Raw genomic sequence first — 15,262 nt, 5'->3', positions numbered from 1 at the left:
CACACAAACAGTTGTGGTCAATGGCTCAATGTCCAGCTGGAGACCAGTAATGAGTGGTGTCCCTCAGGGATCGGTGTTGGGACTGGTCTTGTTCAACATCTTTGTTGCTGACATGGACAGTGGGATTGAGCGTGCCCTCAGCAAGTTTGCCGATGACACCAAGCTGTGTGGTTCGGTTGATATGCTGGAGGGAAGGAATGCCATCCAGAGGGACCTTGACAGGCTTGTGAGGTGGGCTGATGCCAACCTCATGAAGTTTAACCATGACAAGTGCAAGGTCCCACACCTGGGTCGGAGCAATCCCAGGCACAGCTACAGGTTGGGCAGAGAAGAGATTCAGAGCAGCCCTGCAGAGAAGGACTTGGGGGTGTTGGTTGATGAGAAAATGAACATGAGCCGGCTTCAGTGTGCACTTTGCAGCCCAGAAAGCCAACCGTATCCTGGGCTGCATCAAAAGGAGCATGACCAGCAGGTCAAAGGAGGTGATCCTGCCCCTCTACTCTGCTCTCGTGAGACCTCACTTGGAGTATTGTGTGCAGTTCTGGTGTCCTCCACATAAAAAGGACATGGAACTGTTGGAACAAGTCCAGAGGAGGGCCATGAGGATGATCAGGGGACCGGAGCACCTCCCATATGAAGACAGGCTGAGAAAGTTGGGGCTGTTCAGCCTGGAGAAGAGAAGGCTGTGTGGAGACCTCACAGCAGCCTTCCAGTATCTGAAGGGACTGGGGTGCTGGGAAGGGACTTTCATTAGGGACTGTAGTGATAGGACAAGGGGTAATGAGTTAAAACTTACACAGGGGAAGTTTAGATTGGATATAAGGAAGAAGTTCTTTACTGTTAAGGTGGTGAGGCACTGGAATGGGTTGCCCAGGGAAGCTGTGAATGCTCCGTCCCTGGTGGTGTTCAAGGCCAGGCTGGACAGAGCCTTGGGTGACATGGTTTAGTGTGAGGTGTCCCTGCCCATGGCAGGGTGGTTGGAACTAGGTGATCTTAAGGTCCTTTCCAACCCTAACTATTCTATGATTTTATGATTCTATGACTAAACAGCAAAACACTCGCTAGTCCTGGAGGGGAGACTCTCCCTTTGGGGAGTGAAAGAGCCCTGTGTGGCCACCGCTGTGGTGCTTGGCTTTACCGCAGTGTGCACCAGGCAGCGCCGAGGCACTTGCCGCACCCAAGAAGTGACGGGATGGAGCAGTGTCTCGCAAAGCCCGGTGAGCGCCGCTGGCTCTGACTAAATAAAGCGGGGGGTAAATAACCCAGCGTGAAGCCGTTCTGCGAATTTCCGAACGCCTTCAGCTCGTTAAAGCAGACGGGTGGCTCAGTCCCACGCACACCTACATATACGTGTATATACATATATATGTACAAGTATGCACCATCCCGCCACCACCTCAGGCCGCAGCTGCTCTGCGTTTCTTGTTTGTGTTCCCGCATTTCTGCCGCCACGGCTGCTCCCGCCCCGCCGCCCGCAGCACTGACCGGGTCCGGGTCCGAGGCCGGGCGCGGCTCCCGTCCCGCCGCCCGCCGCCGCCGTCGCGCCCGCTCCAGCACGTCGCGGGCCAGCCCCACCGTCCGCCCCGCGCGCTCCCCCTCCATCCCGCGGCCGTGCGCCTGTCGTCACAACGCGCACGCGCCACCTTTCTGTCCCGCCCCGCCCGTTCATCCTCGAGCTGCCGCTAGGGGGCGCCACAGGCCCGCCGGTGCCCCACCGGTGGCACCGGGGCAGGTACCGCAGGCGCTGGCGGGGTCTCCCACAGTGCTCCCTTAACGCCGCCATGCCTGAGGCAAAGCGACTGCCCCGGGCGGGCTTCCCGTGAGCTTCCTTCCTTTAGCGGAGCTGCTCTGATGGCGCCGGGCCCATGACGTGCCATTCCGCCGCTGTTCCTGCCCGGCTGCTACGGGAAGAGCCGAGAGAAGCTGGAGGGTGCCGAGCCGTGGCTGAGCGGGCCGCTGCTGGTGTGGCCAGGGAGTTTCAGCCCGTGTTCTCTGTAGTAGAAAGCGGTACACTCTGGGTTTTATCATTTTACTTTAAACTTCTGAGGTAAAAACTACAGCATGCAGGGATGGCTGGCCGAGTGAAACAGATAGTACTAGAGGGCAGAGTGTCTGCAAGCTATGGCTGCCTCTTGCTCTCCAAAAGAAAGCCATTTCCCTTGGCTGGTAACCAGCACAATGTGCTTTGCCCTGCTGCAGGCCAGGTTTGCCATAGAAGCCTGTGTGCTCCCTGAAAGCTGCCTCTGGCCCAGCGCGGCAGCACATGTGTGTGAGGTCAGCCCTACAGTCACCGTTCGGAGCCACCAAACAGGCTCCGAAAACAGCAGTGTCTGTGTGTAAATGGGTGCTGCTCTGTTGCTCACCTCACTTGTGCAGCGGTGATGGTAAGAAGGGCAAAATAAGCAATTTCTTTACATGCAGTATAGCTAAGGTTAACAAGTAGGCTCTGATTCTTTAAATCCTTCATTGTTGGTGGGGCTTTGCCTGATGTAATCTGTTTGCAAACAAGAAAAATAATCCTCTCCTAGTTTACATTTTGTTACCATCTTCCAATTGCTTAGCCAGAGCAGTAGCCAGCTCCTGTAATAAACAAGCCCTTCTTAGGCTGCTTGTTCATGAAAACACATTGAAGGCCCTAATTCAGTGTTCAAATACAACTTAGCTTTATGTTGATTCTCTTGTACTCTGAGGAATACGTAGGCAGTTGCTGGGGTGCCTGAGGTCTGGGGGCCTGAATGCAACATAAATGCGAGAAAAAAAAAATTAATAAAAGCAATGTTAACTTGTTAGCATGTTTGAAATGCTTGCTTGATGTGCTGGAGGAGCAGCCAAAATAGACTGCTTCCAGCTTAATTGGGAGCGGAGCATCTTTCCTTTAACATTATCATTGCTCTCCTGGAAAGGCAGATGGTTTGCTGTGTTCCTGCACTTGTGAAATGTACTCGGGAAGGCCCTCCTATGTTGTTTTCCTAACAGGAAAGAAAGTTGTATTCATTTTATATTCCTTCACAGTACTTGCAGCAGTAGCTTGTTGTTCAGGAGGTAAATCATTCCTCATGTGTTGTAATGTAAACTCCCACCATTTTTTGATGTTCAGTGACACAGTTCTGTTTGCAGCTGAGTAAATACATCTGTCCCGAGAAGGCTGACAGCTGAAATAGTTTTTGCTTTGAAACATGCATTCACATCAGAATCCAGATGAGAGTTACCCTTGTTTCCTGTGTGTTCAGTCTTTTGATTTCTTTGATGAGATTTCCTTGTCATGTGGGACAATGGATCAGAGTATCTCAAGACAATATCTTTTATTTTGTTGATGAGGTGGCAAAAGCGAAGAATAGTTTATCCTGAGTACCTGGCTCTGGGTTCCAAGAAGTATCCTTCTGTAGGGAAGCTCATAAGCATTTGCTTAATGCTGAGCACCATTCAGTTTCCATTTCAGTCAGTGGGAAGAAAGTTAGCATGTGTGTAAAGTTCCAGAAATGTTAATGCTAAAATTTGGATTTCCAATTGCAGAATGCCTGTGTTGCTCATCTGTTTACGTTTCTTCTGTTCCTATTATCATTTGATTACTATATGGTGAAGTGACTAATAATGCTTGTTAGTGATAAATGCTTACGTAATACTTCAAGACATAGGTGCAGTGTTTGTATTTTGAAGTAGTTATGTTCTGCTGACATCTGGTACCCTGCCTCCTCTGTGTGGTTTTGATATCAGGCATCTTGTGTTATTTTATCACCCATTAGGCTGGCAGAAGCACGGGGACAGGCGGGCTGGGGCCTGTGTGAGGTAGGTAGGTAGGTAGGCAGGCAGGCAGGCAGGCGGGCAGGTATGCAGGTAGGTAAGTGCACTTATCGCCTGTGCCACACAGAGACCTCCTCCCCGCTCTGGTACGGGCGTTGCGCCGTGCGGACCTCAGGCTGCGCTCCCCGGGCGGCAGCGCCCTACAGAGCCGCTGTCGGGAGCTAGTCCTGGTAAGGCAAGGGATTTGAACAAGGCACTAGAAATGGAGACCAGAGACAATCCGCTGCCTCCCTCTCCCCCCACCTCCTTCTCCACAGGTACTGCTCCTGTTCCCCACGTCCCGCAGCCCCGGGGGCTCGCCTATCCCCGGCGCCCTGATTGAAACCATCTGCTCTGCGCTCGGGCGCAGGAAGCGCGCCGCTCGCTCTCCTCCTTCCTTCCTTTCTTTCTTCTTTCCCTGCAAGCGGCTTCGCGCGGAAAGCAGCCCAGCACTCGTCGGTTTTAAATAAAAAATAAGCTCCTCTGGAGTAGAGGGAGGAGGAGGATTGTCAGACGGGGGGCTCAGTTCTCCCCTCCTCTGCCCATCGCATCTCCCCTCAGACTGGTCTGTCCTGCCCGGCATCGGCTGGCTGATCCTCTTCCTCACGCCTGGCCAGGACCCGGTTTTGGGGCCGGAGGGAGGCGGCGCCCACCCTTCTGCGGTGCTGGAGCCGAGCACTGCCGAGGGGAGCGGTGGCTTTGGTGCTCGGGTCTGCCCGGCAGCGGCGGGGCTGCAGCCCTGGTCTGGCGGCGCTGCGGGAGCAGGTTTCTTTGTTGGCTGCCGGGTGACTGGTTCCCATTAATCTCCCGCACTGGCCGTGGCCGTCTCCACTTCCTGCCTTTGCATACTTCTCTCTCCCTCGATCTCAGTCCCTTCCCTCCCCTTTCCCTCCCCCATTTCTTTCTTTCCCTCTTCCCAGCTTCTCCAAAAAGGCTACAACCTCCCGGGCTGCGGGACGGGGGCTTCAGGGGGCCGGCGGAAGGGAGCGCATCCCTGCGCGCCTCGGTAAGGGCCGGGGAGCCGAGCTGCCGGGTCGGTGGTCGCCTCTGGGGAACTGGGCAGGGGAGCGGGGCTAGGGGGAGAAACGATTGATCGTGCTTCTGCTCGCCTTCCCTGCGCCCCGAGAGCAGCCCGCCTCCCGGGAGTGGGGCGGGCCGGGGATGAGCGGCGGCCGGCGGTGGAGAGTCCCCGGAGCGCGGAACCCCAGCGGCAATGGAGCCGCCGGCAACAGGACAGGACCTGTGATCCTTTCGGGTGTCTCTGCCCTGCTCTGTCTTGCTCTGCTCTGCCGGGGGGGAGGGGGGGATCACAGAAGGCGTGGGGTCCTTGCGCACGGGCCAAGTGGGGAGTCCGTGCTCCTGCGGTGGGTGCTACCCCTGCCACCGCCGAGCCCAGCGGGGAATTTCTTCTCGCGTGTGGGGCGAGGGCAGAGGCACCCCGGAGGATCGGAGGCCAGGAAACCACCTCGGCGGGACCGGGTTGACTATACCCGGGCTGAGCAGCCAGCCGGCCGAGTGCGGGGCTCTGATCTGGAGGGGAACGCGACGCTGTAGCGCTGCTTTCCCTCTCCAGTGTCCACTCGCATCGTCTGTCCAATAGGCTGTAATGTTCGCATGCGTGTTGAAAAGAGTAGAGGAGCCACCTGGACTCCGGCGGAAGCCTTTAGGATCCCAAGACAGATTTAGCTGAAGAGCTAAGGGAGCTGCTTCAGCAGTTCACTTGGTGGGAAAATCAGATGTACTGCTCTTGGCTTGGTACCAAGCATTTGCTTTACTAAGGAGCAGCAGGTCACCACAATCAAAGAGTACCGGCTACGTATGAGAGAGCCTTCCTATATTTACTTCAGTTTTATCAGTCAAATGTACTTTGAATTTTAGTAGCAAAGGTAAATTAAACTGGATGCATAGTGTTATTGCATGGTGTATATCAATAGTAGTGTTTTCTACACCCTTGTTTTACTGTAGCACTGGCTTTGGGGAATAGGTTTTCTTTCAGTTTTATTCCGACTGAGTAGTCAGTCTTTTAACTTCAGCCAGATACTGAATAATCCTGTAAAAACTACCTACAGTGACCCAAACTTGTGGAAGATAAAGGATGAAACCCTTATTTCTGATGATGCAGAGTAGGATGAATTGTAATGAGGTTGATTTGTCTTTAAGACTTAAATAATATTCGTTTATACATGATGAATATATAGTCACTAGATGAAGATATTCCATATGGTGGAAGGATGAGTTAACAGAGCAGAAGTGGGAGTATCTTGCTTTTAATATGAGGTTTGAGAAAATCACATATGTTTTGGGAACATCAGAATTTAACTTTCATTTTGATGATTGAGTTATGCAGGTGATGGTGGAAATCTGTTACCATGTTGATGGGCAAGAGTGAGATACATGGCTTTGACCATTCTTTTCTCTCCTGCTTTAAGATTAGTTATTTAAAGGAAAACTGCAACACATTTAAGCAATTATTTATTATCTATTAAGTTAGCTAAGAATATTGTCAAACACCATTAAAGCAAGCTACAGCCTATACACTCTTAAGAGTGACTACACTGACAGGGAACTGCCATCTTGCTTCTGGGATGGAACAAGTTTTCTTTTAGAGTATGGGGGAGTGAGGAGCAGGGCTCCTTGGGAAGGGGTGATGGGGGGGGATACTGGGCCTCACTGGGGCATGGAAATTGTCCTGCTCCTTAAAGTATATATCATGTATTCTCTCTTGTGCAGAAATGAGAGAGTCCTGCCTGGCCTGGCTTTCTTCTGCTTCCTTCAGGGTGCCAAACTCCCCCAGCCAGCTTGCACACTGGTGTTGCCCTTCCTGGTACTGAGAAGGAGAGATGTCTTCTGCCCTCTCCTACCCCTACAATGTGTTTGTGCTGTGGCTGCCAGGATTTGCTCATAGGAGCTCAGGACCAAACATTGCCACTTCCCTTCAAGCAAGTGACTTTTAACATATACTGTAGCTCTTTAAGGAGCTTGTGACCCCTTGTTATTGGTGACCCTGTAAACCATTGTGTAATCTCTTGACTGTAACGTACCATGCCAATTTATTCTTGGTTGGGAAGTTTTGCCAGGGACTTGATGGAATAGCATGATTTTATCCACTTTATTGTTTTCATTGTGTTTCATAAACATCTAAGACCCTCTGGGAAGAATCACTGGGGCGGCTGGGCCTCATTTCTTTAATTGCTGGTTAAGTAAATGTTGCCAGTTTAAAAAAAATGTAGTGGTATGCAGGATCTCAGAATGCCTGGAACTGCTAAGCACTCATGTTTAGGAAGCAGGACTATTTTTAGTGTAGGGGCATTTAAAGAAATGATACTAGCTGCTTGTGAAGAGGTCACTGTGAAGTGCGCTGAAGAGCCTGCTTTTAACTGGAGAGCAAAACCAAGTTTCCCACAGCTGAGTAAAGCTAAAGAATGAGATTTGTACTTTTCCCATTTAACTGAAGAGGGAGAGGATGGACTTTTTGTTAGTTTACAGTAGTGGGAGTGAGGAGGCCCAGATTCTTATGATACGAAAAAAGTCGAGATCCTTGACTTGGCAAGATGCTTGTCTTTCTGATTGCCTCCAATGAGTGTCTGCAATGGACACACAGGACTGAAAGGCATTTAACACTTTCTGAGAAGGGCTGGGAAGAATGGCTGGGAACTGGTTGCTGAGAATGCAGTGTATCCCCTGGGATTTGTGGTTGTTGAAGGTCAAAACTCTCACTCTCTTGGATGGATCCCTGTCTGCCATCCTTATCTATAGCTAAAAGAACTGTGGTAAAACTAAAAAAAAAAAAAAAAAAAAAAAAAGAAAGAAAAAAAAGAAAGCCTGTGTGAAAGAATTCAAAGTGATTTGGGATCCTAAATGAATTCTGAATATAGGACTGAGGTTGCTAAATAAATTACCGCAGGTTCAGAGAAGACTTTCCTCGAATCATCTCCCCAGGAAAATACAAGTACTCACTTTTGATGGCTTAAGAGAATGTGGTTTAGATCAAAGTTACCACTGTGTAGTTGATCCTTTGTATCATCTATGTGGTCTTGAGTAATCTAGATATGGTTAATGTAGCCCAGTCTCCTGCAGAGCAGAAGACCAACATCTGGACTGATCGACTTTCAAAATGTACCAAATGATAGCTGAGTCAAGTTAAGTTTCGGTCCAAACTTCACTGATGTCTTGTTTAAAATAAGTTCAGTTTAGATTACAATTTTTTTCCCTCCCAATGCTGAGTGCCATGTGTGTTAGTTTTGTCTCTGTGCTATAAAGTGTGTGCAACTGTTGCTTTTCAGATTTTTCAGTCTGCAGTTGGGATTTAGTTGGCAGCACAGATGGAGGCAAGTTTGGGGAATTGAATCCAAATATTTACATTCTCAATTTGGCCTATTCCTTTTGCTTGTAAACACTCTTAGTCATATTGAACTTTGGTGAGGTTATAAGTGGTGTTGCCAAGCCTTGGAGTCAAACCACATAAGACCTGAAATTCCCCTTTTGTGAAGAATTTTGGATATGTTTTTCAGGTGTACGTGCACCACCTGAGTGTTAGTACTTTTCACACTTACCCCTAATCTGACTGCAAAATTTTTTCCTGTATCTTCCTTCTGTTTCATGTAGAAATGCCTTATGTTGGTGAGATGTGTCAAGTTAAATGTCATGGAAGATGTCCTGCCCACCTAGGAGCTGCCACAAAGAATCCGTAAATCCTGGTCTCCTGTGCTGCTCCAGAGTTCTGCTCTGGTAGAGGGGGCAAGGGTGAAGATCCTTCTCCCTCTATAGCTACTGTTTCCTGGTCCTTGCTCTTTATGTGTGCAGAAATAAAGTGAGGGCTAATTTGAACAATGGGGATGCTGGCTCATGGAGTTTCAGATTTAAGTCGTCTTTCATTCATATAGGCTTTGAACAGCAGTTAAAACTTTTCATTCACCAGGGTCTGAGCCTGAAAGATTTATTCTGCGTTAGCAACTGAACTGTCTGAAGTCCACCTTACTACAAACTGTAGGGACAGGGATCAGCTAGCACATAAACACTTCATGGCCAAACCACTCTCTCGTTTGGGTATGCCTTTCTGTTTGGGTCTGTTGCTGTTAACTACAGTGGGAAATTAGATATGATAATTGTGTATGTGCAGAGAGCTGGATATTATAGATAGAGGTAATAGAATTGCAATGATTCACAGTAGGCATTCCTACTCATCAGCTGAGGTCTGTAACTTCATATTCTTAACCAACCTAGTTTGGAAGAAGACTGCATTACCTTAATCCACAGTGAACATGTATAGAGTAACCTAACTTGTTCTCTATCTGGAGCGTATACCCAGGTAGTTAGAACTATTAAGGTAAACGCATGCTGTAATTCATACAGTCAGTGATTTTTATATGTTCTGCTGTAAGCTTCTGACCTTGGAGATGTATTTATTAGGCTAAGAAACAAAGGACAAGAGTAGGTATTCATTTTTAATGCCACCTTTCACCGCTCTTTGAAGAGATGTTTCTTTGAGCTGTGTCTGCTGAAAACCTATCAGCTGCTTCAGTGTAGCTGACTTCAGTGAATCTGTGCAAATGAAGTCCTTAAGGACACAGTGAAAGCACAGGGAGTTTCTGTCAGAAATAGATGAGTGTGCTCATGCACACAGGAATGGAATGTTATTTCAGTTTAAGTGTATCTCCCTCCTAATTTCTCTTTTAAATGAAGATGTAAATATGCTTATGTATGAACATTTAGTCTTAGCACTGGTGCCAACACAGGAAACCAGGTCTTTGAGTTGAAACATTTAACTTTATTCCCTAACTCTCAATTTGTTAGAAACAGTCCTTGTGTGAAGTTTTAATACTATTATTCATTTCATCATTTTGATGGGGTCATCACACTGAATTACTGGTTTGCATTTTTTTCCTTAAGAAAAAGATTAGTTTTCTTCATGGGGCATCCAGTCACAATCAGAGGGGACATGCTGACTAACTAGGGTTGTGCAAAGTGCCCTGCTCTGCCTGCTATTCCAAGTATTAGGGCAGGGACCAAAGTACTTTGTGAGAGCTGCCCTGGAAGACCTCACAACCCTTCTTCAGTGAGGAGCAGGTGTTCTAGGCATGGAATCTGTTCACTGTTCTGATAGAATCCTCCAAGTCAGGAGGAGATGGGTCTGTCTCTTGACGTTATTGCTTTCAACATTGTTACTTCTTTGAGGGCGTGCATAGTTTTTGCAGGACAGGGTGGAATTAAAGGGGCTCTAACGATTTTGATCCTTTGTCCTGGTGGAAACTTATCACTCAAGGTCACTGGAGTGGGCCTGAAGTCATGTTTCTTTCTGCATGGGCACAATGTGCATATTGACTGGCTTTGTGTGAAAGTGCTTCTCATTTGTGACACAGGATTGTAACGATTGGCATTTCCAGTTTGCCTCATCTCTTAATGCTGCCTCTAGGCTCACAAGATCCTGCAAGCTGGTGTTGTTCAAATGAGCTTTATTAACAGGAAATATTGTTTTGAAGATATGGCAGATCAGCAAAGCTTACCCGATCTCCTGCGTAATGGCAGGCTTTGATTATTTCCACTGTTAAGTTGCAAATTGGGCAGCACTTCCATACCATAATTTGTGTTTTACTGCCTGCTATATCCCTGCTATATTGTGAACTTCAGTTTTTGGTCAGAACATCCCCTCTGACACTCAAACTGTGAAAGAAATGGCTGACTTGAGAGTTGAGATCAGAGTAGGGAAGGACAGAAAGGGATCAGACAGAAGGGGCCTAAAATAATCTGCACCACCCTATAGGCTTTTTGCAAATATTACTTAATCTCTGAAATTGTTAAACCAGCATTCAGTACAATTCATGCACTTGAAAGTTTGTATGCATAATTCACTGTTGGTGTTTTATGGATGTTTCCATCACCATATCTCCTGTGGAAATGAGTAGATGTCCTCAATTATGTAGTTATACAATGCAGAGAAAACTAAGGACAAGTGCTAGGAGCTCATGCTCTCTTCTTGGCACCTGTCTGAAAAGCCTGTGTGACACTCATGGGTACTCTTGAGCTTTAATGGCATAACCTTGATAGCCGGTTTTTGCTATTAACAGGATATCTTCTAGGCCTCCCTCCTTGCTTTCAGAGGTGTTGTGCTTCAGCTTTGTTCTCCCCAGTGCTAGGGACTGGTGCTGAGGGGTTTCCTGCTGATTGGCTCAGTGCTTTATTATCCTCTGAACCAACACCTTGAGCAGGACCCTCAAGGCATTTATTGCTGTAGTTGTATACCAGTCAGCAGAGGAACTGGTCTTTCTCTCCAGAGACATACTCAGTCTTGGGGAGTAAAAGGGGATATTACTGGGTGGCAGAGCTACCTTTTCATCTAGTGCCAAAGTGAGCTGCGGATAATCTTACTAGCCTACCCTGTTTTAACTCTGGCTACATAACTTGGAAAACACAGGTAACTCCCTAGAAAAAATAAACTCAAGAGAGGCAAGGTCCCCCACACTCTTGCTGTTTTACATGCAAGAAAATCTTCAGCTAAACCTCTGTGCTTTGGGGAAACTTGTCTGTTAGCTCCAAGGAAAACATTTGTTGTTCTTGTCTCTTTGGCTTTTCTTAGTGTGCTTCTTTTCTTCTTTCTTCTTTTGGCCCTTGAGCCTCCCTTCCAAAGCACTCCAAACCCAGCAGCTGGGCTTGAATGAACTGTATGTGTCACACCCTCAATTGTGCTGCTGCTGTGTCCAGGCTCTGTATGGATGTAAGACCTAGATTTTAGGTACCACTTTAACTGTGGCTTGAGGTTTATCAGTCCCTAGAAAGGGAATAAATGGTGACAGAGAGATTCTTCATCTGCCTGTGAGCATCCAGGCTTGTTGTCTGTCATGGACAGTCCCTAATAGTAGCTGTTTGAGTTGCAAGAAGTTAGCTGATGATGTGTTCCTTTACTTGGACATGTTTTCTGATGATCAGATTTGTGTTTAGCGGGACACCAAGAAAGATGTCAGTTTCTGCTTCGCATTGTGAAACCAGCATCACATAAGGTTTGATTGAGATTCGGCTTTAATTCTGGCTTTGTTTACCATTGAGTTATCTCCCTGCAAGACAGTTATCGCTGAGTTGGAGAAATAGAAGTGTTGATGAATGTGCAGCTAAGATGATGTTGCCCAAATGAAACAGTAAGAGAGCCATCAAGTTTTCAGTGGCACATACTTCCTCCTGATTGAGGACAACATTGGAAGGTAAAAAATTATGAGAAAAATACACTGTTGGTTTATATCCACCTCCATGAGATTGTGCTGGGGGGACACTCCAGCATATAAGGCTGAAGGGAGATGATGGTTTTATTTTTTCAGTGGATCATTATATATTGTGTTATTTATAGCAACTGAAAAGGTTAAGACCTAGCATAAAATTGCAGCCTATAAGAAAGATAAGAGAACTTGCTTTCTGCTTTTCTTGGTGAAACCAGCTTCTCTTTTGAAGATTAATAGTTCAATCCATTACTGTTATTTTTAGTGGGAAGCATAATTTTGCACAGAAAGTATGAGATGAACCTTACTGGAATATTTGGCATACTAGTGTTGACCCAGAACTACTTTGGATCAGCTGATGTGATAGAGGAAAAAGTCTGGCCTATTCTTAAGTTTGGAGACATAATAGAGTTTTTTGCCCTGTAGAAGTGTATCTGAGTTACTGGGCTGGAGGTACACTCTGGAAGCAGAATAATTCTGTTCAGTGGCATATTCACGTGAGAAATTCAAATACGTAATGAATTTTGAGGGACATGCATATTCACAAGGTAATGGATGAAACAGCAGGAATCCAGCCCTGGATAACTTAGTGCTTTGTCTTGGACCAGAACTTCTTTTTGCTTTTCCCATCTGCGTTGCAGTAGAACAGGTTCGCAACCACCTCTACTTGTCCAGCCTTGACAAACATGTAATCAGAAGGCTAGCTGGGGTGGGTGGAGACCACACAGAGCAGTGTGATTTGGACCAGGTGGATTATCCCAGCATATAGGCACTCAGCTCTTCCTCACCTTGCACTTTATTTCTGGCTGTCACTTTTCAAATTGTTTCTGAATCCACCACCTTCCTAGTTAGGCAAAGAGTAAAAGGCAAGTACGTATCAACTGTTTTGAAAAGAAAGGTTTTTTTGTGGAGGCTTACCATGACCTCTAATGTTGGACAGTCAGTGAGAGAATTTTTGATCCAAGACACACTGACATAAATGATATGTGTGTGTGTGTATATATATACATATTTTCTTCCTTCCCTCCCCCCCCCCCCCCAATACACAGCAAGGGTACTTACCTCCATAACTTCTAAAATCTGGATGCAGGAATCCTAAACCTTGGGCTAATGGAGATAAATAATTTTCAACTCTAGGCTTTATCATGTAGATTTTAAATATCTGAATGATGAGGACTTCTGAATCAAATTAGGATTAGTGGTTTCTGGAGTAGGGCAAATTACAATAAAAACCAAAGCTGAATTCAGACAATGGCAGAAAGATGATGCTATATTGCAGCTGTGTAGCATCTTTCAGGAAGGTAATCCTGGAAACAGATAAAAGCTTTTCTATCCATTTTCACCTAAAGGCTTAGGAAAATCAGAAATATATTGTGAGGCAAAATATTTTCTTTCATTTCAAACTGTAAATAAACACCCAGAGCAGTGTTTCTGAAACGACAATACTGCAGCTGCCCTTCAGTGCTTCAAAAGGCCTTTTAACTTTTTTTTTTTTTCAAATAGAAGGTGATTTCAGATGAGTTTACTTGATTTCCAAATTTGTATGATTAGGTGGTGAGATTAGCAGGATAGTTTAGGCTTTTAATGCTATGATTCTTAACTACTTAATCTCAAGTTATTTATTAATGAACTAATGTATATATACAGATATAATGTTAGTCTATTTTTTATTCTTGAAAATCATGAGTTCTTCTGTATCTAGTATGTTTGATTTTTGAGACTTGGCCATAATCCTTATTTCTGGTTGCTAGATGACAGTTATTTTGTATCTACTATTTCAGCCCCCTTCACCCTGCACCATGCCAAGAGACAAAGGTACAATCTCCAACATCAATGCATAGCCCAGCTTTACATCTTATGTAGAATATATTTATCCTAACTATTCAAAAGATAGTAATTTATCCACATCATTTCACAAATACTCCAAGCAGTGTTTTCTATATGCTGATTAAATTAGTTGTAAACCACTTCATTGATGAAAACAGATGTTAGCTTTGATACACAAATTAGCACAGCAGATGTTTCAGGATAACTGAAACTTCATTTTTACCAGGGAACAGAGGAGGCAAAGACCTTTACTGCCTTCACAGTTTTCTATCTTTATTCATGGGTTCTCAGCTCTTTACAAGGCCTTAAGCAGGCTAGCTTGAAATAGAAGAAAAATGCTCTGGCTTTTTTTGTACAACCCTGCTGAGATTTTCTAAGTCACTTATGAGAGTTTGATGCTAATTTTCCATTAAAGTCAGTTTGAACCAGATAGAAAAATCCTCAGCATGGTTTTGGCCTAATTGTTTAACAATAAAGCATCCACATGTTCTTTTTAGAGGGAACTCAGAATCTTCACATTAGGAATGTGATTGAGTATTGCAAACAGAAGTCAGCAACTTATTGTTTCAGTGTTTTCCTTGTATTGAAGATACTTATATATGTCTTTATATATCCCTACTGAAACAGAAAAGTACCTCTTTCTTAAAATAATGTTACCTGAAAATACCTGCTTTACTTTTGTACTCAAACTCAGAAGAAAACAGCTTTGATCTGTAACATTAGTGTTTTTGTAATCTTATCCCTTTGATTTTCTCCATTCTGGGAATAAGCACCCATAAAGAAGAGAGTTCGTCTTTCTTCGAAAGAGAACAATTCATTTTTTTCAGAAGCAACTACTGTTAATGACAATGTCTACAGAAAGATGTAAACTCAGGTAAAGATTTACTAGCTTGCAAGTCTCTTCTCCTGTTTCCTGCTTTGTTGTTCACTTGCTCAGAGGTCTTCTAAGTCATTCCATAACCTGCAACCTTAGTTTCTCTGTGCATCTGTAAAGGGATAACTGATACCTCCTGAGATCTGCACATTAAACAAGCAAAATTTACTAGATATTTATACTGAGCTATTTGTTATGACATGTACCTTTGCAGTTTGTTGCATTTCTTTCCTTAGCAGGAAAAGGTGTGATGGTCTGAAATTGTACTCAGTGGGCTATGGCAGTTTTACTGTAAAGTTTCAATGAGCAGAAGATTGAGCCTGAAAAATGCATGTGAGTTGGGGAGCTCTGAACTTAGGAAGGTAGTTCCCTGTGTTTGTTCTGCACTGACACCTCTAGCCAAGCAAAGAAAAGGTGTTGACATTGGAAAGAGCTCAGTTATGTTCCTTTGCCAAATATGAGGTGAAGCCCTGAAGGGAAGGAATAGCAATGATGTGGGACCCAGCAAAGAGTATTCAATAATACTCCCTCAAAGTAGCTAGACCCTCCAAGGCATCTGAAAATCCATCAACTGCCA

The 15,262-nt window shown here is 45.5% G+C and overlaps 2 protein-coding genes across 4 annotated transcripts in view; both read left to right on the top strand.

The window, feature by feature from the left end:
* The window catches only part of RPL27A (ribosomal protein L27a), a 231,101-nt gene that overhangs the window by 40,798 nt on the left and 175,041 nt on the right, over positions 1 to 15,262 (top strand). The window lies entirely within an intron of this gene.
* The window catches only part of DENND2B (DENN domain containing 2B), a 180,504-nt gene continuing 169,132 nt past the window's right edge, over positions 3,891 to 15,262 (top strand). The window contains exon 1 of one of the 3 annotated variants that reach the window (XM_057418275.1): positions 3,891 to 3,971. The gene's annotated coding sequence lies outside the window, so the exon portion shown is untranslated. Of the gene's footprint in view, positions 4,059 to 4,677; positions 4,814 to 15,262 lie in introns of those variants that run through there. The other 2 variants (XM_057418274.1, XM_057418272.1) reach the window with 2 other exon arrangements.

The sequence above is a fragment of the Pezoporus wallicus genome, unplaced genomic scaffold, assembly GCF_028554395.1.
Source record: "Pezoporus wallicus isolate ANWC-B61680 ecotype Strahan unplaced genomic scaffold, APGP_CSIRO_Pwel_v1 contig_2025, whole genome shotgun sequence".
In the NCBI taxonomy this organism is placed as follows: domain Eukaryota; kingdom Metazoa; phylum Chordata; class Aves; order Psittaciformes; family Psittacidae; genus Pezoporus; species Pezoporus wallicus.
The sequence above is the reverse complement of the archived record's forward strand: the minus strand, read 5'-3'. Positions and strand labels throughout refer to the sequence as shown.